The 23836-nt window shown below is 46.8% G+C and overlaps 1 protein-coding gene across 2 annotated transcripts in view; it reads right to left on the bottom strand.

Annotated features, from left to right (window-relative positions):
- LOC148660444 (butyrophilin subfamily 1 member A1-like) overlaps nucleotides 1-23836 on the bottom strand; it is a 48204-nt gene that overhangs the window by 19626 nt on the left and 4742 nt on the right. The window contains exons 1-10 of one of the 2 annotated variants that reach the window (XR_015939775.1): nucleotides 23486-23585; nucleotides 18656-19003; nucleotides 17021-17302; nucleotides 16455-16562; nucleotides 13835-13852; nucleotides 13367-13393; nucleotides 12370-12402; nucleotides 11536-11562; nucleotides 10047-10944; nucleotides 8682-9121 (exon numbers count right to left, since the gene is read on the bottom strand). The exons of the other annotated variant lie outside the window; for it this stretch is intronic. The gene's annotated coding sequence lies outside the window, so the exon portion shown is untranslated. Of the gene's footprint in view, nucleotides 1-8681; nucleotides 9122-10046; nucleotides 10945-11535; nucleotides 11563-12369; nucleotides 12403-13366; nucleotides 13394-13834; nucleotides 13853-16454; nucleotides 16563-17020; nucleotides 17303-18655; nucleotides 19004-23485; nucleotides 23586-23836 lie in introns of those variants that run through there. 2 annotated transcript variants of the gene reach the window in all.

Raw genomic sequence — 23836 nt, 5'->3', positions numbered from 1 at the left:
CACGCCAGGCGAGAGCCCCGACTTCATGATCATCCAGACCAAACCTGACTGGAGCTCAGAATCTGAACCCTGCGAGAGGGAGAGAGAGAAAGAGAGAGAGAGAGAGAGAGAGAGAGAGAGAGAGAGAGAGAGCTGTTCAGTGTTCTTAGGGATCTTGGGTCTCTTGGGTAAAAGATACCTCAGTAAAATTTATTTTGTGACATCTGGATTTGCAGAGAGAACTATTTAAATTAAAAATAATAAGAAAAATTAAATGAATAAATATTTGTTTAATCCATTGTGCGTGAATTATTACTCTTTTCACCAAAACTGTGCCAATGAAAAAATAATTCATGTCTCTCTCTATTCCAACAGCGACTGATCTGACTGTTCTCGACTATATTCTACACAACACAATCACACACAGAGCGAAGGGATCACCAGCTGTACTTTCAGACCAGCCCTCTGTCTGCCAGCCTGAGCAGATTCCCACACGCTTGTTCCAGTCAGTTTCATGCTCACGGACAGATGTGTCCAGCAGAAGGAAACGTTGATACAGTGGCGCGCTCGGGAAGAGGACAACAGAACAAACAGTCCTCATTCATGTCTCCCTCTTCAACAAGTCTGGTGTAAACAAGCAGGTCTGCATCTCCAGAGACACCAGTGGTCTCGTCAAGTTGTAAAGAAAACTACACACTAGATCTTATCCTAGAGATCACCTGCTCTTCCACGTCTCTTGCCATACGCCCAATGTGGTCAGACACGGGATCATTGACACTGGTATCAATGACACTGGTATCAATGACACTGGTATCACTGCCAGCTGCTCTGCAGCACTTTCCCACACAGGATTGAAACCGTTTCCTTAGAGCACAGTAGGGAAAAAGTCCCACCTAACGTGTGGCTTCCCAGTTTGGGCAGTCCAGTTAGCTATGAGGAAAGACACTGAAGTGGCTTCTGGCTCACAGTTCACAGCTCTTTGGAGGGCAGATTGTTGGCCTCTCAGCTCCTGTAGCTTTCGTTCAAAACACTCAACAGGTTTAGACTGCAAGGCTGAGTGTCTGGTCTGCAGGTGTGTAGCAGTCTGGAGGGCCTGAGGCTTTCCTGAGCCAACACTTCGCCACAAACCGTACGGTGTGAATCCCTACTCTAGGGACTGTTCGTCAGATTTTCTCATTGTTTTCTGCTGTGCGTTTCTCCACATTATCTTCAGCTCTCACTCCTCCAGTCTCACCTATTAAAACCGCTCCACTGCTGGGCTCATCACGACTACCTTGCGCAGAAGAAGAAAGCTCTACGAATATAAACACAGTCACGGCCCACCGATAGGAATGAGTGTAGCGGCCTCTCTGGGTCCACTGAGTCACCCTGCTGGTGGAAACAGTCTGAACCCTGCAGGTGTGTACAACAGCGAACTGTTTACCTCTGTTACTGTCCATTGATGTGTAAACACCCTGAATCTGCGGACGTGTCCCGTTTATCACTCTAGTGTGTGTGTTGACCTTAGGTTGATTCTGTCTCTGCTGCCTATTGTGTGACCCTCATGGGGGTCACGACCCCCAGGATAAAAACCCCAGTTCTAGAGAAATCACTTACAACTTGGGGGTTATGGTCAATTATTTTACTTGTTGACTAAACCACTCTGTCTATTCCTGTAATTCACCATTTTCATGTCCCCCCTTTGTAACAATATTATATTTTGTGTTTATTGTGTTTCTCAGCTGCTAGAGCTACCAGCTCTGCTGAAGCTGCTGTTTCACAGACAACCTGAGTGACATGGAAATGACTTTATCAAGAGCACTGAGGGCTGATAACAGGAGGCACTTTACAGCACTGCTGTCCTGCAGCTCAGTGTGTCTGTGAGCCTGTCCACTCCCAGTCCAGAACTGGTCAGTGTGTCTGTGAGCCTGTCCACTCCCGCTCCAGAACTGGTCAGTGTTTCTGTGAGCCTGTCCACTCCCAGTCCAGAACTGGTCAGTGTGTCTGCAGCAGGGCTGTCCTGTCCTGGTCCTGGAGGGGCTGGTCAGTGTGTTAACTGAGCTCAGATGACAGACATGACCTCCAGCACCAGGGCTGGACAATCCTCTAAACACCGAGAGCAGCAGGTTTCTGGAACAAGCAGCCCAGTAGGGTGGCCAAGTCACCACAGACAGCTGGACACTGACAGACAGACCAGGCACCTGTTACAGTGCCTGGACAGGACAGGTGTGTTGAAATTGACACAACTGTTACAAAGATACAAAGTGACAGAATACAATTGTTTGTGCTGTTTACTGTCTTCCTCCAATCACAGGCTCTGGACAGCTGATCAGCCTGCAAAGAGTCTGGGATTCTCCACACTGTGATAGATGACAGATGACAGTCTCACTGACTACCTGACGGGCAGACCACAGTCTGTGAGACTTCAGAACTGTGTGTCTGAACAGGTAGTGAGTAACACAGGGGCACCTCAAGGGACAGTTCTTTCTCCATTCCTCTTCACCCTTTATACTTCGGACTTTAAGTACAACTCAAAGTCATGCCACCTGCAAAAGTTCTCAGATGACTCTGCAATTGTGGGATGTATCAAGGGTGAGCAGGAGGAGGAGTACAGAGGACTGGTCAGCAGCTTTGTGGAGTGGTGTGGGGTGAACCACTTGGAACTGAATGTTACAAAGACAAAGGAACTGGTGGTAGATTTCAGGAGGAAAAAGGTCAAACCTACTCCTGTCTACATCCATGGGAGTGGCGTGGAGATGGTGGACTCGTACAAGTACCTGGGAGTGCACATCAACAATAGACTGGAATGGTCTAAGAACATCGAGGCCATCTATAAGAACGGACAGAGCCGACTTTACTTCTTGAGGAGGCTCAGGTCCTTCAATGTGTGTAGTAAGATGCTACACATGTTTTATCAGTCGGTGGTGGCGAGCGTCATTTTCTACGCAGTGGTGTGCTGGGGCTCTGGGATTAGAGCAGTGGATTCTAACAGGCTGAACAAGCTCATCAGGAGAGCAAGCTCTGTCATTGGGTCTGACCTGGACCCCTTGGAGGTAGTGGCTGAGAGGAGAATGGTGTCCAAACTAGAGGCCATCATGGACAACTTCTCCCATCCCCTCTATGACAGGCTTGCAGGAATGAAGAGCACGTTCAGCAATAGACTGATTCATCCACGGTGCGACAGGGAGCGCTACAGGAGGTCATTCTTGCCGTCTGCCATAAGACTGTACAACTCATCCACCTTGCGTCTTGGCAGAGGCAACAGCGACAGTGACCTGTTTCTGGACTAAACGCATATACACATCTACTGCTACATCTGTTCTCTTTCTTTTTCTTTTTCTTTTTCCCGTTTACAACCACTTTTGTGCAATATATGCCAGGGACCTGTGCAATACATTTATATTTATATTTATATCTATGGTTACATCTATATTTATATTCATACGTGTGATACGATTTTCTGTGTACTGTTCTGCTCTAGTTTCCTCTTGTGTGTCTGGACTGTGAGTAACTCTTGTATTGTATTGTATGTATTGTACTATTATTATATAATTCGTTACACTGTGGCTGTGTTGTGTGTGTTAAGCTGCTGTTGCACTGCAATTTCCCTCACGGGATCAATAAAGTATCTATCTATCTAGAAGTCACAAGCACATTCATGACATAGGAATCTACATCATCATCATAATTCCTTAGAGTTATACAGCGCATTTCTGGACACTCCACTCAAAGCTCTTTACAGGTAATGGGGATCCCCTCCACCACCACCAGTGTGCAGCCCCACCTGGATGATGCTCCAGTCTGCTCACACACACCAGCTCTCAGTGGGAAGGAGAGCAGAGTGATGAGGCCAGTTCAGAGAGGGGGGTTATTAGGAGGCCATGATTGGTAAAGGCCAGGGGGAAATTTGGCTAGGACACCAGGGTAACACCCCTACTCTTTTTGAGAAACACCCTGGGGTTTATATGACTACAGAATCATCCGTTTTACGTCTCATCCGAAGGACGGCGCCTGTTTACAGTCTAGTGTCCCCGTCACTATACTGGAGCATTAGGACCCACACAGACCGCAGGGTGAGCACCCCCTACTGGCCCCACTAACACCTCTCCCAGGAGTCTCCCCTCCAGATACAGACCAGGCTCACATCTGCTGAGCTTCAGGGGGCTGACAGGTGTGAGTTTCAGGGTGATATAGCTGCTGACGTTATATCATGATAAAGATGAAGACGAAGACCAAATGTCAAATATTCAGAATTACAGAGTTTATTTAATACAGAAATAATTCTATTTGAGTCCAGGCCATGACAGTGAAGCAGCAATGTCCATCATGTAAAAAGCGACTGGCATTCAGCTGACGTGTTAGTCTGTGTCTGATGGTGACCCAGCTGGTCAGCCATGAATCTGGAGAATTTACAGGTGAGAGATAAAGAAAACAACTGTGACTCAATTTTACTGATTTACTGAAAGACATGATTGATGCAGAGCAAATAGAATAGAGCAATGACATGGACTGAAAGTAGAAAGTAGAACAGTTTGACACAAGCCAGTAATAATTTCATTTTCCAAGAGAGCCCCTCCCACAGGTGATGTTGTTTCTGGTGACTGAAAGAGTAGCGTTGAGAGCAGATATGGACATGCCCAGCAGTGGGTGGAGAAAACAACACCCAAGAAACAGAAGAACAATTTCAAATGAAAAAGACTAAATGATTTACATTCCAGGAGAGAGAATCAGACAATGTGCTGATTCAGTCTGTGTGACTGACAGGACAGATGATCAGTGGGGCTGAGTTTGTACCTCCCTGATGAAGACAGGGGCTGAAGAATGGAAAGAGTTTCTCAGTGAAGGGGGCAGTGAAGGTGTAGATATGAGACCTGTTGTCCACATTGTAAAAGGAGACCTGTCCCCTCTCATAGTCCACATACACCCCCACCTTCTGGGGCTTCTGGCTCAGGGGGAGGAGGACAGAATTAGCCTTATACTCGTTCCCATTCCTTAGATAAAGAACCCAGTAACCATACTGGCTGGTGTATGTGATCTTCCCCTTCCTGCTGCTGGACTCTCCGGTGACGCCTAAATCCCACTTAGTCTTCTCCCCCACCTCCACCTCCCAGTAGTGTCTCCCTGAGGTGATCCCATCCTTTCCCAGGACACTGACAACATAATCAAATCTCTCTGGATTGTCAGGGAGATCCTGTCGTGTGTCTCCATGTCTCACTTGTTTCCCATCCTCAGACAGGATGAGATTGGGTTGAGCTGTATTGGGGTCCAGAGTCACATCAGCTGTGGATCAGAGAGCAGACAGACAGGATGAAATGATCTGTATCTCACTCCTCTCTCAGATGAAAGTACAGATGCAGGTGTCTAGAGTGTGTATCAGGATTCACACCAGCAGGAAGCTCACTGCAGTAAACTACAGTTCTGAACATACCTTGCCAGTAAATATTTAGTTAGAAACTGTGACAGAGTAGACTGATTAATTAATTAATCACACAAAACCCGTTGTCCTCTTCTCCACTGTTCTGGTACAGTTTGCACGTGATGCCTGCAGTCACAGGTTCACATCACTGGTTTGGGTTGAACTCGTCTGCAGTCACTGTCGCTTGTTTGTGTGCAGCAGGTAAAAATAAAGAAAACACTTCAGAAAGTGTCAGGATTGTGTGGCCAGCGTGTAGTGGACATTACAGTGTGGACAGGACCGGTCCAGATGCTCTGGTTGTGTTCTGATGTGACTGGAGAGACTGGGCAGGCGGACCTGTGGAAATGGGGTCTCCTGGGTTGGTCAGGACAGACAGGCCCAGCCCGGCTGAGATGAGCTGTGAGCGTGTGCAGAGCTCTCACACTGCGAGAGTCTGGCTCCTGTGGGAGAAAGTGTCTTTAAATCTGAAGGAGACCTGATGATCCACTGTGTGCAGATCACACGACTGAGGGCATCTTTATACTGATGGATACATTATTTCACAAGAAGCAAAATAAGCAAACTGTCTTTTCATGTTTATTTTGGTTCCTCTCTATCAGTTAGATTGTAAAAGTCTCATTAAGACAAAATTCTTAGAAGCTGAAATTGCTGCCACTTCAATAACAATAACAGGGACCTGAGTCACACAGGCAGTAACTGCAAGCTTGTCTCCTCCTGCGCTGCTGAGGACAGTAATAAAAAGGATCTGTTGTTTGTGTGTGTTAAGAGCTGTCTGTCAGTGTATTTAACTCTGTCACCTGAATTAAGGCTGAAGTTGTCTTTACACAAGACAGGGGAACCCGAGAGAGAACAGACAAAGCTTGTGTGTGTCTTTTTTTCTTGTTCGTTACACACAAATCAGTGTAATACATATGTAAAGCTGAAAAACAGACACTGTGGGTCAGTTGTAACGAACTGACACAGCGCACTAACTGGAGCTCAGCCCCTGGTCAGCACACAGCTCCGTGTTAAACTAGCGCGCCAACTTCAGACCAAGAGCAACGAACTTGGCCGCTGAAATCAGTCCGCAGCTCCGAGCTGAACCTGCTCTCCACTGCAACGAGCCCAGAGTGAGAGCTGCTGCCCTCTAGAGGTGACTGGAGTACAGGACTGACTCCCAGCGCCTCTTCACATGGGGAGACAGCTCAGTGTGGGACAGGCGGAGCTCTGGATCACAGGAGAATAGAGGGGAAACAACACCGGCACTACGGCAGGAAGTCATGTGTCCGTCGCTTGGAAAAGGATTGTAATGTTTAACTAAAATTGCTTTCCAGTTAAACAACATTGATAAACAATGAAGTTTGTTAATGTTTATTCATAAAAGTAATTTATTAAAACTGATTTTTTTTGGATATCTTTATTAGTAGCTTTATGTAAAGTATTTTGTATGCAATAGTGAATTTTCAGATATTCCAGGGAGAAGAGAGAACTAAAAATAAAAAAATATTTAAATAGGTTGTGTGTTTTGTCACATTCTGGTGTGAATTGAACATATTTGTGATTTTTTTGTTGTGATGAGACTCTACAATTGTATTTCTTAAGGGAAAGCATGAATATTCAGAAACTGGGGGAACAGATATTAAAGTTATGTAGTCAAATATAAAGGTTAAAGAAATAAAAATACTGTAATCCCCATCTTTTTAAAAGTGATGATTTGTGTCAGTTCTAGATGAAGGCAGTCTGCAGGAATGGCTGTAAGAGCTGATGGAAGGACATCTGTGGATATTACTGCACAGAATGATTTCACCTCAATAACTTTCCTTACTCGTTTCGACATCAGTTTGCTGGACTAATAATTAATTTACCTCCAGATCTCACTGTTTTCACTGTTTGTATATGTTGAGCCATGTGTTGGTGACCCTGCTCTTCAAGGCTCAGCTGTGTGAGTCTGCAGGTGTGTGTTCATGCTGAAGATCACGATGGTCAGGTACAGTATAACTCCTACAGGCAGCGCCTGGCTCAGACAGACTACAGAAGGAGAGAACCTGGCAGTTCTGCTGCAGACCAGTGAAGAGAGCTTTCCCTGGATGGCCAGGTGAGAGGATGGAGTCACTGGTACTGAACTCCTCTGTGCAGAACCGTGCGTCTCGAGAGCAGTGCCAGCAGGAAATGCCGAGTGGCCCTCAAGCTAATAGCAGCGAGGGGCCACACCTCCTCCTGGGTACCAGTGCAACAGCTCCAGAGCAGCCCAGAGTTACCATGGAGATACAGCAGGGAGCCCAGAGTCTCCCCATGAGCCAGGAGACACTGACCCACGGTGCGAGGGAGCAGCATCCTGAAACTGAGGACAGGGGCTCGGCCTTCAAGACCACAACAAAATCAGACAAAATGGTGGAGGAGCTTTCTCAGCGCAGCAAAGAGGGACTGAGTGAGGCAGAGCAGGGACAACCAAGGACTCTGCTACGAGAGTTTGCAGATGTGTTTGCTGGAAGAGAGGAAGACTGTACTCGTACACACAAAGCTCAGCGCACCATCGACACTGGTGAAGCAAGACCCATCTGCATCCCTCCCCCTGCCTGGCCATCCACAAGAGAGCCGAGGCAGAGGAAGCAGTCCGGGGTCTGACTGCAGCAGGGGAGATCGAGCCCTCTGACAGGCCCTGATCTCCCCCTGCAGAAGGACGCTTCACTGCTGGTCTGTACAGACTACAGGGACTCAACAACGTCACCAAGAAGGACTCTTGTCCCCTGAGCCACACTGACGAGGTGCTGGATTATGTCTCAGGGTAGCGCTGGTTCAGCTCTCTGGACCTGTACAGCAGCTACCGGCAAGTTGAGGTCCCCAGAGGTCAGGCCAGAGACTGCCTTCTCCAGAGGTCAGGGGCTGTGGCAACACACGCTCCAGCCTTCTGGACTGTGCCCTGCCCAGCCAGCTCTGAGCGGCTGATGGGAAGGGAGCTCAGTGGCGTGCCCAGGTCAGAGTGCCCGGTGTGCCTGGATGACCCTCATTCTCCAGGTCCTGGACAAGTGAAGAAAGGTCAGGGACCTCATGAGGAGGACAGGTCTCAAGACTCACTGAAGACATGAATCTCCTACAGCAAGAGACTGGTTTCCTGGGAGCTTCTGAGCCAGAAGGGTCTCCACAGCCCCTGAAGAGGAGCCACAGTAAACTCCTGGCCAGCCACCCGGTCAGTTCAGGATGTGAGGAGTTTCACTGGACCGGCCTCCTACTACTGCTGGTTTGTTCTCAATATTCAGGTCTTGTTGAGGATCGACCTCCCCTGTTACTGTGTCAGATATGGGCAATAAATCACCATTTAAGTTAAAGACCTGTGTGTGGGGGGTGTCTGTGATTGTAGCTCCACCTAGAACTTTATGTCACCATTCATTATCTAAACACACAGACACACACACTCACACCAGGGCCAGTTCTGTCCCAAAAGCCAATTGACACACCAGCACATCTTGGACTGTGGGAGGAAACTGGAGCACCAGGAAGGAAACCCATGTGGACACAGGGAGAACATGCAGACTCCACACAGACAGCACCCCAGGAGTTGAACCCAGGACTCCAGCACTGTGAGGCAGCATGGCTCTCCACTGCACCACTGTGATCCTGATTTTCCACACTTATTCCCAAATCCAAGGTCAGTGGATCTGCCAGGTTCAGCCTGTAGACCCTCATGAAGGAGTGAGCAGAGACCTCAGCACAGGGTAAGATTTCACCAGGAGACAGACCTACCTGCAGCACTGCACAGCCACTGCCACTCTGAAACACAGAGATACACACTGTTAATCACACACACTGAACACAGAGATACACACACTGTTAATCACACACACTGAACACAGAGATACACACACTGTAAATCACAGACACACACTGAGCACAGAGATACACACACTGTTAATCACAGACACACACTGAACACAGAGATACAGACACTTAATCACAGACGCACTCTGAACACAGAGATACAGAAGCTATTCAGAATATATGTGTATTCAGGAACACAGTATATATATGGAGGCAGCACAAAGCTCCAGTAAAGATTAACTGTTGTAATCACATCGATTTCAGATTCTTTATCCCCATGGAAATGTCTCACATTAACATGAGAGGAGGAGAGATCCCCAGTTATTACCCAATCACCTTTAACACAGTGTGAACACCACACATACAGTGAGCTGTTGTGCCCCTGTGTTCATCAGTGATCGATCACACTCCTGCTGATGAGCTCTTCTAGTTTCTCCTGTCCTGTTTCACCCATATAGAGGCTGCAAACTGTCTGGACTCTCTGGCCTCAGTCCTCTGTCTTGTTACAGGTTAGTTTTGATACACAGCCCATCCAACACCCCTGCTGTCCAGCTGGTCTTTCTGAAGAAATGTCTAAAATGTGTGATGTCAGGGATGATTCGGTAACTCTTTAACTGTTAAACGTAATGCTGAACGTTGAGATATATATTGTAGTAATATATAAGTATTTAAGAGTGACCTCCTTGAGGTGTGTTTACTTTTGTGTTTGATATTGCCCTGGTCTTTCCTGGGTCCACCAGAATTGCCCTGTTCTGAGTTTCCTGCCCCCAGTGCCCCAGTTTAAATACCCCTCAGCTACTCCACACACACTCTTCCCCCACACTGGCAGTGAGAGGCCTGAGCCCATCAGAGCTGTGAGTGTACACAGAGTACTTACTCAGGTCAGGGACAGGGCCTCCTATACCTGTACAGAAGAAAGGAGAGGTCAGTACTGAGCTGTGCTGCCCTGCTGGACACTGTGTCCAGCACAGACAGTACTGGGGTTATTATGGCCAGTATGATGTGGTGTTGTGGACAGGTGAAAAGGTCAAAGGACAGAGGTCACATACAGAGGCCATATATAATCTATAGAGAGATCACACTGCCACTGAGTCCAACTCTCACACAGAAACACAGGGACACATTCACACGTTTGTATTTCTGTACCTGTGAAGTACATTAACTCTCTTTCTGGTGTCATTATAATCTGTCTCTTCATCTCAAGGGGTGAAAATAGATCTGAATCAAATAGTTTGGGTTCTTTTACAGTGACAAATGCACTTACACTGATGAACACCCAGACTCACAGTGTCATTCATGCACACTGCTCACAGAGACAGTAAAACAGGAACACACACTCGCACTGACACACACAGATACAGGAACACACTAATACAGACTCACTGCTCTGCACACAATCACACACTTGTATTCCTACTGTATGTTCCCTGCATACCCACACACTCCAGTGACCCCAACACTCTCTGCTCTTCTGTTATTCCACTGGCAGTGATGAACACTGACACACACACTCACATGGACACACACAGATAGAGTAACACACTAACACACACTCCCTCTGACACTGCTCAACTCACTGTCACAGACACTTGTATTTCTCTATTCACTCCACAACCTCACTACTTCAGAGTCTCCCAGCTCGTCTGTTATGGGTTATGGCCTGGGTATTCACAGGCACTCAGACACACTCAGCATGACTCCTGTTCATCTGGGGGATTGAGGCTGTTTAGTGTTTTCCAGGGAGACGCTGGGTCCTGTCTCTTCAATTCTACTGTCTACAGACACAGAAACAGGGTGTGACAGAGGACGTGTGCCTGGTGTCACATGTTAATTAACACTTTGATTGGATCATTTTAATGCCCAGTCTCTGTGTGGAATATTTGATCAAGTATTTGGTTTCATCACAACATGAATCTGCACCGCTGTCTAAGTTGTTATTAGATATTTGACAGGTATTTCCTTGTACTTAATTGATCAGTGATCACCTGTTGTGTAATTACTGTAATAATGTGATCTGTGTCTCTGAGTAATAAAATACTAAATACTAAATGACATTTAGTCTCCTACAAGCTATCAGCTTCTCTTAATGTAAAAATGGTTTATAATTTAGGAACTTGTGTGAAGTTATACCTCAATTACTACAGCACTGACATGATTCCACTGGCTGAACTACAACATGATCACTGTGACAGATATTGAAGTTCTTCACAGGAGTATAAACTAAACCTGCAGTGAACCTCAGTTCACACTGTTTCTCCTTCTCTTTCCTCTCTCATCAGTATATTTCTCACTGTGACTCAAAACTCATCAGTATTAACAATCAATAGCTGAACTGTGTCTTTAACTTCACCAGGAGACAGACCTACCTGCAGCACTGCACAGCCACTGCCACTCTGAAACACAGAGATACACACACTGTTAATCACACACACTGAACACAGAGATACACACACTGTTAATCACAGACACACACTGAACACAGAGATACACACACTGTTAATCACAGACACACACTGAACACAGAGATACACACACTGTTAATCACAGACACACTGAACACAGAGATACACACACTGTTAATCACAGAGACACACTGAACACAGAGATACACACACTGTCAATCACAGACACACACTGAACACAGAGATACAGACACTGTGTGTCACAGACACACACTGAACACAGAGATCACAGACACACACTGGACACAGAGATACAGACACTGTTAATCACAGACACACACTGAACACAGAGATACAGACACTGTTAATCACAGACACACACTGAACACAGAAATACAGACACTGTTAGTCACAGACACACACTGAACACAGAAATACGGACACTGTTAATCACAGACACACACTGAACACAGAGATACACGCACTGTCAATCACAGATACACACTGAACAAAGAGATACACACACTGTTAATCACAGACACACACTGAACACTAAGATACAGAGACTGTTAATCACAGACACACTAAACACAGAGATACAGACACTGTTAATGACAGACACACACTGAACACAGAGATACACACACTGTTAATCACAGACACACACTGAACACAGAGATACAGACACTGTTAATCACAGACACACACTGGGCTCCACATTGGGAATAAGACATCAGTACAGTCAGTGGTGTCAGTCTGAACACAGAGATGTTTTTCCACACAGTGTACAGTACATACGTGATTTAGGGATGGGATCTCTCTTCATGGCATCTGTAGAGAGATAAGAGGAAGTTATTGTATTGAAAGTGTATTTTGCTTATTACCGGATATCATACTAGAGTTTATACTGCAGTGTGAAATAAGTTGATTCAGGATCCTCAGTGTCCTCTGCAGTGGGGATCACAGTGTCAATGAGAGAGAACAGCTGTGTCTGTTAGACTGGTGTCTCAGTCAGTAAGTCAATAAGACAGTCAATAAGCCATTGAAGGTATTTCATACTGATACTTAAAGCTGTTCATTGCAAAGTCATGAAGGACAACACTAGCTGCTGTCACACACCCTGACTGACCAGTACCCACAGTGACCAGTATCACTACCTGAGTGACCTGAACCCACAGTGACCAGTATCACACCCTGAGATGAGATACAGACATGTGGTTTTCACACTGCTTCATGTCTGGCTGTGAGCTGGGCCAGTGAGAGATGACCAGTCACACACCATGATGAGCACATCTCCACACCAGACCTGATCCAGACAGACTCAAGAATAACATCATTCTGACACAGACTGGCTCCCAGCTGGCCCAACACAAGCAGGCAGTTCAGATGTGTTGTTCCAGCACTACAGACACTGAGTGTGACAGCAGGACACAGGCAGGACCCCACAGTGTCCAGAATACAGGCTGTTCACTCAGGACAGGGCTGATGGACTGTTGTCAGTCTGAAAGGAGACTTTTTAGACAAGAGGAGAGAAAATTCCTCTTTGAGACCCTGTTGTCCCAGAATCTGTTTCATCTGTAGCTTCTATTGATTTCAGAAATCTGAGTATTTTACAGATTAATGAACATGTGTGTGTTTGTGGAGAATCAGAGAGAAGGATTTACTGTGTATCAGTGCAGTAGAGTTCATCACAGTGGAGCTCAGTACATGTCAGCACATATCAGTACAGTAGAGCACAGCTCAGCCTCATCTGTATTTTCACTTCTGTGATCTAACAGACACAGGAGGTACTTACCCAGCTCTGTGCGAATGACAGGAATGGCTGGAAACAAGAGGACATTATTAGACCATCGGGGCTCTCAGTCACTCATGACTCTCAAATCAGTTTAAATATTCAAACTCAAACAGGCAGCAAATACCACCTTCCAGAATTAAACTATCAATGACAAGAAACATAACAAATAACATTCTTCTATATACACATTTTATTCATAAAATCATTTCTTTACTCTGTTCTATACATAGAAACTATGTTATTGTTCTTTTACAGAGGAACTCCTGCTAAAATGGCTTTAATTAATGATTAATGAAAATTAATGAGAAGCTACAGAGAGTCTAACTGATTCAATTTCAACTCAAGATGCTTTATTGGCACGACCAATGAATACATCAGTGTTGCCAAAGCTATACAAATACAATTAACATCAAATCTACAGACACTTACAGAAAGGTGACAATACAGACACATCTCACAGTCACTCACCATTGAGCTTCTCCTCCCCTGTAAACAAACACAGACACTGGAGTCAGACACACAGGAATAGAGCTGGAGAAACTGGACAACGACTTGGGGCATTGTCTCCATTACAGGTGTTATACATCTTACTTGATATAAGAACAGAAAGGGAGAGGCCCATACAGTCAGAGTGGAAGTTAGTATCTCATCCAGCTGTGTCTTGAAAGGAAGTGGGTATCGGCTTCAACAGCTTGGCTGGGCAGCTTGTTCCCCCTCCCACCACCCTTTGTGTAAGGACGTTATCTCCTGCTCTCAGTTTGTAATGTATTTCCCCCCCAGCAAATGGAAACCACATCCCCAAAACTGATCCCTCCTATCTCTCATAGATAAGAATGTTTGCCACACTAAAGTAAATGAGAATCACCTCACCCCATTCTGTAATGTTTAATCACAGAAGTTGGGTAACTGTGGTGAAAAAGATATTCCATTCTCACTGTGATTAGAGTGTACTGTATGTACCCACTACCTCATTATCTCTCTGGACTCCAGGTATCCTCTCTGTAGATCTAACTGTGACACAGTGGACACAGTCATGACCGCAGACCACATACATCAGTAGCACAGTGACTCCTACAGTAGCATGAACATCACAAAGCATCCCTGTCCAGCAGTAACCTCACACTGACAAAGGGCTCCTGTCCTGAAGAAACACCAGGAGTATCAGACACAAAGTAAAGCTGGAATATGAGTCTAGATTAGAGCAGAGACCTCTACTCAGAACTCAGAGTGGATTCTGGGTTATTTAAATTGCAAGAACTGGAAAACAAAATACTTCACTGTGTCAGTAGATAGACTTGTTCTTCACAGAGCAGAGCAGTGGAGTCTGGAGGTTATGAGGAATTCAGTGATGTGGATTTACAGCAGTTATTCCTTTATTGACTACAGGGTGATCTGCAGATGTGATATAGAACAGACACCTGACACACCTACAGGCAGGGTCTGCTGTCAGCCCTGCTCCTGCACTGAGCCCACCCTGCAGTCCGGTCTGTGAGAGCGATGAGGGTAACAGCAGCTCTGTGATGATGTCCTGTATTAACTGGGTCTCTACAGTCCAGAGCAAAACCCTCTTCTCTCTGTGGAGTCTTCCTGGTTAAACACTGTGATAACACCATCCTGTCATGGAGATGGAGCTGAGACAGTGGACAGTGTTTTAATTCCCTGATCATTAATGCTGCTCAATCTAGATTCAGTCTAAATTGTTGTGCCTTTCAGCAGCTCCAGTATTGTTGTCTCTTGGGACTTGTTCCAGAACTGAGTGCAAATCCAGTGTGTTTCCATCTTCTGATGTCCTCACTGTCCTCTGTGTCCTGACTGGTCATTAAGAGCTCAGGGAGGTGTTTGTACAGAGTAATAAATAACAGCTCCTGCCCTGGTCCTGCTCAGCACTGATTACCTGTCCCTTCAGCAGCTGTGTGAGAGACTCTCCCACACAGACACTGCTGGTTTCAGTGGGGAAGACCTGCTGGTTGTGAAGTGAAGCTCCAGTAGGATCTGCTGAGCTGATTCCTGCTGTACCAGCTGTATCAGACAGGCTGGAGAAGATCCTGTACTGACTGCAGTCTAGAGAGGTGTGTTCAGTAGAGTGTGTGACCCTGATATATTAACCAGCAGCTGTATCAGACAGGCTGGAGAAGATCCTGTACTGACTGCAGTCTAGACAGGTGTGTTCAGTAGAGTGTGTGACCCTGATATATTAACCAGCAGCTGTATCAGACAGGCTGGAGAAGATCCTGTGAGGAGACTGAGACCCAGTACTGAGGATCAGCTCCTCTCCTCAGCTCACTCTGTCTCTCACTCTGTGGCACTTGGAGACTGAGAGACTGTACAGATCTTCCAGAATGACCTCACTGAGACCGTGCAGACACAGCAGGAGAGATTCTCAGGGATCAGCTCTGCTGTCTTTGATGCTGTATGTTAATCTCCTTTAGGGCAGCTGTCAGAATATTAGGATTACAGCTGCAGTGGGATAAACAGTGAGTTCAGATCTGAAATCTACAAAATATCAGATGTACAGTATTAGATTGTTACTGATTTACATCGACAAGGAAACACAGAGACACTTTGATTGTTTCTAGGGAGTATTGGATACAGTGCTGGTGTCACTATAACCATTAACGCACTGTTCTCCTGGGGGTGAGAATCAGGAAGGAGCACAGCAGGAAGATCCTGGGTGTGCTGGGATTCTCTGAGTTTCCATCCCAGAGGAGAAGGTCAGATGTTCACTGTTGCCCATAGATGATGGAACAGCTCCTGAGTAACTTCACCCTGATTCACCTCCACTGGTGGAAACTCACAGTGAGACACAGCTGAAGACAGAGGAGCTCTGACACTGGAGGAGCTGGGTCTGTCTCTGCAAGGACAGCTGCTGTGGGCCGGTTCTGGTTCTGACTAGTAGGAACCCATCCCACAGTGTAGATCTCCCTCTATAACCCACTCTGAGAAGCTGAGCTGCTGGGATCTACAGCTCTTGACAGGGTGTCTGTGCACTGAGTCCTGTTATCTAGAGTAGGGTGTGCTGCTCAGACACTGTCATTTACAGTCCATCCTGACACAGACATTCAGACACACATCTATAATGAGCACATACTGTCCATTCTTCTCCACTGGATCACCAGAAGTGCTGCTGCTGCTACAGTCACAGCTGCTAATAAGACAAGAGCCACCATCCACCCAGAGGACGCAGGGAAAAAGTCTCCTGGAAAACAGAAAAATAAGAGGTTTCTTATTGAGACTGACTCTAATACATGTAATAAGTAGTTAGTATTCATTGCAGGCACATGTTTTAAACCAAGTGCTGAGATTCAATAAAGCATGAGAGATACTTCATGTTCTTGATTCTTTAGTTACACAGAAAGCAGAGAAAGGATCGGTTGTTTTAATTTAATCTTGAACCTTTCAGAATTGATACTTCTTTTCTGAATATTAGATAAAGTACTTACAGAAAGTGTTTTATTGAGAGTGGTGTTATTGTTTGTCACCTGATTGTATGTGCGTGACAGATTCAGCACTTTGTATTGAGTGTTGAGGTGAGTCCTTTCATCATTAGTTCCTATTCTGGGCTGTGCCCAGTGGCCCAGGTGTGTTATGTCCTGGGTGTGTGTGAGACCTCAGGTGTGTGACAGCTGAGCTCCACTGTTCGTGTTCAATACTCACTGGGAATGTGGAGCTGAGAGCCCCAGTCTGGCTCAGGCAGAGCACTCCTGACCAGACAGGAGAAGATGTTGGACTCCTGCTGGACTGGGATGGAGCTGCTGACACTGAGGAGCCCCTGACTGTCCCTCTCCACTGTGCTGTTGGACAGTGAGGTCACATCATGTCCATCCCTGTCTGTCCAGGTCACTGCAGGCGCAGGGACCCACCCCTCTGATCTGCACAGCAGCTGGGTCTGACCTCCTCCAGGGGAGTGGAGAGACACTGAGGGCTGGGAGCCCAGGGCTGTGGGTTCGACACAACAGGAGATATTTCACAGCTGATAAAAGCCCACTGTAGCAAAATGCTATCTCAGTGCTGTGATTTCAGGACACAGAAATGATAAAGACTTGTTTAAATCAACAGTTTGAAGTATCTGTATATTATCATTCTTAAAGTTTCTCCACTCAAGGCAACAGTTGAGCTGTGAGCTGGTGAACTGGAGTGTTGAGGTATCAGTGAGTCTGTATTTACAGGAGACAGGATCAGTATCACAGAAACACAAGGATGGTGTCAGAGAACCAATACATGGAATAGGAGGATCCTTATGCGTGACCGGAATCCCACAGGACACAGAGTAGCAAAGGGACAATCCGAAAGACAAAATCCAAAGGCTGGGTCGATAAGGGAGGCAGAGGGTCTGGTAACGAGAGATATTCAAAACAATACAAAGGCAAAATCCAGAAGGCGAGGACAAGAGGCGGAAGCAGAAGATTTGTAACAGGAGATCAGTTGAAAGGTTTGGAAACACACACTGGAGAATACTAAGATAGGCTTCTCAATAGTGAGCATGGGAAGGTGTGCGAAGGGGGTTTAAATACTGAAAGGAAAGGGGTGTGATTGGATGATTGGTTAGGGAGTGAGAATTTGAGGAATCTGATGCATGTGAGAATGTGCTGGGTTCAATCAGGGATGAGATTGGGAAGCAGAGGTTCCGGGAATGTAACGTCGTTTGCGAGGGAGAGTGTGGGGCGTGACAGATGGAAACTGATCCACTTGGATGAGTGCTGAGCTGTGTAATAGTTTGTCGTGTTTTGTAGTGCTGTAGTGAGTTTTGCAGTGTTAATTTGTATAGTACTGTGTAGAGCTGTTTGATGCAGTTCTGTATTTGGTTGTTGTATTGAGTTGTATTGTGCTTTAATGTGTTGTTTTGTTCTGTGTTGTGTTGAGCTGTGCTGTAATGTGTCATAGTCTGATGTTTAATAGTATTGAGTTGTGCAGTGCTGTACTGTGTTGAGTAGTGTTGTGCTGTATTGTGTGGAGTTGTGTTGTACTATGTTGTGTAGATGATGAGACACCCCGGTGAGGTGAAATAATGAAGCTGCTCAGCAGGGAGCTGACAGGAGTCAAGACACTGACTGTGTTACTGTGTGTTACTATATGGGCGTCACAACATAGGTACCTCAGTCTCTCTAAAGACTCTGCCTGTGCAGACTGGGGGAGTGTGTATTCTTGTGTACTGTGTTGTGTAGTGCTGTATTGACACTGAGTGTGTTACCGTGTGGACTGAGCTGACATCTAATAGAGTATTGATGTGATCAGTGACTCATCACAGATATAACTCTCTTCAGACAGTAAACCAGACTGAAAGACACTCACCTCTCACAACCAGGTCAATACCAGTGTCATCATCTCCATGGCCAGAGACAACTATACACTTGTACTGTCCATGATCAGAGCGCCTCACATCTCTCAGTAGTAGAGACACATTGCCTCTGGTGAGCTCATTCAGGAACAAATCAACCCTTTCCCTGTAGGCTGGATTCTGTAAATCAATGTTATAGTCCTGAGCTTCATATAAACAAACAAAGTTATCATGATCATCTCTAAACCAGCGGATCTCTAGGTCCACAGCGCTGATGTCTGGTGAGAGGTAACAGGGCAGGACAGCATCTTCTCCAGGAAAAACAAACACAGGAGCAGCTGGACCAACAACCCGAAACGTCTCTGAAAGAGAAAGAGCACACAGCTGACATGAGTCTCAGCCTCTACACAGACACACACTGAGACAAACTGGAGACTCATACTGACAGAGTGAAGAGAAGCAGCTCAGTGACCCCTCAGTGTTTTCTATGAGCTCTATTGTACTGTATCTTGTATGAAGCTTCATCACCCAGTCTGGTTTCTCAGGCTCCTTATCCACTCTCACAAAGTATATAAGTATAAAAATACAGGTCAGTCAGCATCTTACAGTGCAAAATAAACAATTTAATCAAGCAGACTATAAAGAAGGTACTGACATTCAGCAGTAAACAAGTCCTCTGTCTCCTTCTGTGTCTGTTGATTAATCAATTCCAGTCAGGGGTCCAGTCCGCTGCTGTGTGGTAAGCTCTCTGGTAAACTACCACCCTGCCCATACTCCTCTTTCTGTTTCCTCTTCTCTCTCTGTTTCTTCCCAGCTCCCTCCATCCTACCTCTGGGACAGTAAACAGGTATCGCACAACATCTTCTCTCTCTGCTGCCCCCTGCTGTCCAGCACAGCTCAGGGGTTGTCCCTATTTCCCAGCTCCCTCCAGCTTCATGCCCCAGACTCCTCAGCACAGCCAGCAGTGTCTCAGATCCCTGCGTCCAGCCCTGCTCTCCCAGCTCCTCAAGCCCAGGACTTCCTCTCGGGATGATCACTCCTCTCCCTGCTCCTCCCAGTTCCTTGATGCTCCCTCTCCCTCCAGCAGCAGTCTGGACGAAGCGAAGACCTTCATCTTGTCCATCTCCTCCTTCACTCTCCTCACTCCCTCCAGCCCAGGAGAGCTGAGCAAAGTCCTTCCTGTGTTCTGTTCAGTGTTCACTGTTCCCAGGCCTCTCTGACAGGAGCTTCTTTCCTCTGAGTTTCATTACAACACACTGGGCTTCGATTCAGTGCAGATAAAACATGGTCCCTCTCCTGTCATCAACTTCCTTGGAATTGATCTCCATTATGAAGATTTCTGCCTCCTTGCCTCACAGTAAGCTTGACTGTAATCAGTATTTTACAAACTCAGCTCCTTTCAGCTGAACAGCTCTGGGGCCGTTATTCTCCAGTCAGTACAGCCTCTTCAGCAGCCTGTCCCTGTGCTGCTGCTGCTCTCCCTCCTCCAGAGGAGCAGCTCAGTGTAATAGAGCTGTGAAGGAAGGGTGATGCTCTGTCAGTCAGTGGTCACTCAGGGAGGCACAGCTGTAGGGGACTGATGGTTTGATGAGCTCCAGCTGGGGGCTCCTCTATAAACAGCCTGTCTGCCCTCTCGAGAGGACTGCTTGCTCTCTCAGGCCGTGGAGACAGAAGGAAAAGCGCTTCTCCTTGGAACAGTGATGCTTATCACTAGAGAGCTCTCCCCAGCCCACCAGGACTGAGTGTGTGTTTGATACACAGTCCAGCAGGAGAGAGAGAGAGAGATGCTGGCAGCTGTGGGGATGTTTCCAGTGTTTGTCTTCAGCTGGGATACAGCAGGGCTGGTTCTTCCTCAGGCCTGTACAGTGAGCCAGCAAGCCTGTACGTCATCCTTTTCAACATTTAAACACGTCTCATTTCTACCAGGACAATGAGGAAGAGCTGAGAGCTGCAGAGCTCCTGAGGTACAAGAGTAAAGAGCTCTGAGTCTGCTGGGCGAGAGCTGTGGGCCGCAGGTCTCCAGAAGAGAGAGTGTGTGAGGGGCAGTGACAGTGATACTGGAGCCTGAGAGAGAAACACATCCTCCAGCAGGACAGCAGGGCTGCAGGCTGAGCAGTCTGGGGGCGACTGTGTGTGAGAGCAGCCTGGCCTGGAGAGCAGAGAGCTGTCATCACAGACGCTCAGGAGGTGAAACCAGCATGTTAGCTGTGAGAGAGAAGCTGTGCAGGAAGACAGCAGCTGGAGAAGAGCTGCAGTCAATGTAGAGAATACAGACAAGAGCAGAGTGTTACAGGCAGGAAAGACAAACATGACCTACAGGAGCTTTAACAGAGAGACTGCAAGGGGACTTCAGAGTCAATCCAGTGCTGCTCTCCAGACTTAACATAAACTACATAAACTTCTGTGTTGACAGTGCAGTGCCCACCAGGAAAGTGCGCTGCTTCTCCAATAATAAACCCTGGGTCACCAGTGATCTGAAGGCCATCCTAAATAGGAAAAAGCCTTCCAGGCAGGTGACAAGAAGGAGCTAAGCGAACACAGAAAGAGCTGAAGGTGAGAGTTAGGGAGAGCAAGGTGGCTTATGGGAGGAAAATGGAGGACAGGCTGAGGGAGAGCAATGTGAGAGGAGTGTGGAATGGCATGAGGAAGATCTCCGGATACAAGTTGTCCGGCGGCCAACAGAGTGAGGGAGGCCTGGAGAGGGCCAATGAGCTGAATCTTTTCTTCAACAGATTCGATACAGGGTCCACTGTCCATTCACCTCACAGGCCTTCACCCCAGACACCTTCTTCATGTCCTCAGTCACCCCATCATGTGATCCCTCCTGCTCCTACTCCATCTTCCCCTGCCCTCCTCGGCCTATCCATCACAGCTGACCAGGTCAGAAGGGAGTTGAGGAGACTCCATGCAGGGAAGGCAGCGGGTCCTGACGGTGTCAGCTCCAGGGTGCTAAAGATCTGCGCAGACCAACTGGGTTCAGTGCTGCAGTACATCTTCAACCTCAGCCTGAGATTAGAAAAGGTTCTGATGCTCTGGAAGACATCTTGCCTGGTGCCAGTACCCAAAAAGGGGCACCCTAAAGTCTTGAATGACTACAGACCAGTGGCACTGACATCACACCAATTGAAAACTCTGGAAAGGCTTGTACTGGACCACCTCAGAACCCTGGTGAGTACAGCACTGGACCCCCTGCAGTTTGCCTACAGGTCACACCTGGGAGTGGAGGATGCAGTCATCTATCTGCTACACAGAGCTAACTCTCACCTGGAGAAGACGGGGAGCATTGTGAGAGTTCTTTGACTTCTCCAGTGCCTTTAACACCATCCATGCACCTTTACTGAGAGATAAGCTAAGGGCGGCGCAGGTGGACACTCCCCTGGTGTCCTGGATTATAGACTATCTGACCTGCAGGCCACAGTATGTATGGCTACAGAGCTGTGTGTCCGAACAGGTTGTTAGCAGTACTGGGGCTCCACAGGGGACTGTCTTTGCTCCATTCCTGGTCACCTTTTACACCTCTGACTTCAGGTACACTCTGAGGCATGTCCTCTGCAGAAGTTTTCGGATGACTCTGCAATTGTGGGGTGTATTAGAGAGGGGAGGGAGGAGGAATATAGGAGCTTGATTACCAATTTTGTGGAGTGGTGTCATCTTAACCATCTCCAGCTTAACACCAGCAAGACCAAAGAAATGATCTTTGACTTCCGAAGGAATAAGTCTCCGCTGAACCCTGTTTCCATCCAGGGTGAGGACATAGAGGCGTACATTCCTACAAGTACTTAGGGGTACACCTGGATGATAAGCTGGAGTGGTCTGGTAAAACTGATGCCCTGTTCAAGAAAGGTCAGAGCCAACTCTGTTTCCTTAGGAGACTCAGGTCCTTTGGTGTGTGTGGAACACTGCTACACATTTTTTATGAATCAGTGGTGGCGCCGGCCATCTTCTATGCTGTTGTGTGCTGGGGCAGCAGCATCATGACAAGAGATGCAAATAGGCTCAATAAACTCATCAAGAAGGCTGGCTCTGTGCTGGGGATGAGCCTTGACCCCCTGGAGGTGGTGGCTGAGAGGAGAATGCTGACCAAGCTCACAGCCATCATGAACAACACCTCTCATCAGCTTCATGGGACTGTTACTGGGCAGTGGAGCACTTTTAGCAACAGACTGCTCCAGCTACGGTGTTCAAGGGAACGTTTCCGCAGGTCTTTCCTCCCGGCGGCTGTCAGGGTGTATAACGCTGCCCTTGGCTAGGACTGTTAGCCCTTCGTCTGCTCGTCTATGGACAGCATGTTGCTCCATTGTACTTTTTGGACAATCAGTCTGTATAAACCTATGCACACTTTGCACATATTTTATTGTTTTTACAGTGACTATGATCAGCACATTTTGCACACACCTATGTATTTATTTATTTTGTTTGTCTTACGTTTTATAACTATTCTGATGTCTGTTTTGCTTGTCTTCGGCTGGACTGCTGTAACACATCAATTTCCCTACGGGATTAATAAAGTATTATCTATCTATCTAACAGTCAAACATGAACCAGAGTGGACATGATGAGAAAGTGCATTGAAACCTGAGAACAGGAGGCACACAAGGCTGTGGGAGTGTAGATCATGGTGTCAGGTCAAGCTCCTGAAACCTGTGTCTTGGCTTCTTGCAAGAACAGGTTCACCCTCACGTTCTGATCAATGAATATTCAGAATTAAGAGATTTTAAAATGTTCTAATGTTCAAATTATAAGTTTCAGATGTTTTGTTTCCAGAAACTGTAATGAAACCAGTCTTCGATATGAGGGTCTTGTTCATGTTATTGATTAAAACACCAATAAGAGTCTCACTGTACCTGATCCTGAGACAGAGGACTGGTGGAGAAACAGCAGAGTCACAAAGAGCCACTGTGACTGGTCAGCCTTCATCTCTGAAATAAACACTCTGATGGAGATCAATGCTCTTTGAAAGACACAGGCAGACAGTGTCACGCCCACCAGCCAGCAGAGATCAACGCGTAAGCGAGCTAATCAGTACCAGCAGCGGATTACTATTAACAAGCGCGATCGTGGTCGAAAAGAGGGCTGCAGGGTCAAGTCCGAAACAGGCAAAGATGGCAAACAATCCAAGGGGCGAGACGAGATCCGAAGTCCGAAGGCAAAAGGTTTAGGCAGAATTCCAGGAAGTCAAAAGGGGGTAAGAAACG

This window comes from Lepisosteus platostomus, chromosome 6 (assembly GCF_059453375.1).
Source record: "Lepisosteus platostomus isolate fLepPlt1 chromosome 6, fLepPlt1.hap1, whole genome shotgun sequence".
Classification (NCBI taxonomy): Eukaryota; Metazoa; Chordata; class Actinopteri; order Semionotiformes; family Lepisosteidae; genus Lepisosteus; species Lepisosteus platostomus.
The sequence above is the reverse complement of the archived record's forward strand: the minus strand, read 5'-3'. Positions and strand labels throughout refer to the sequence as shown.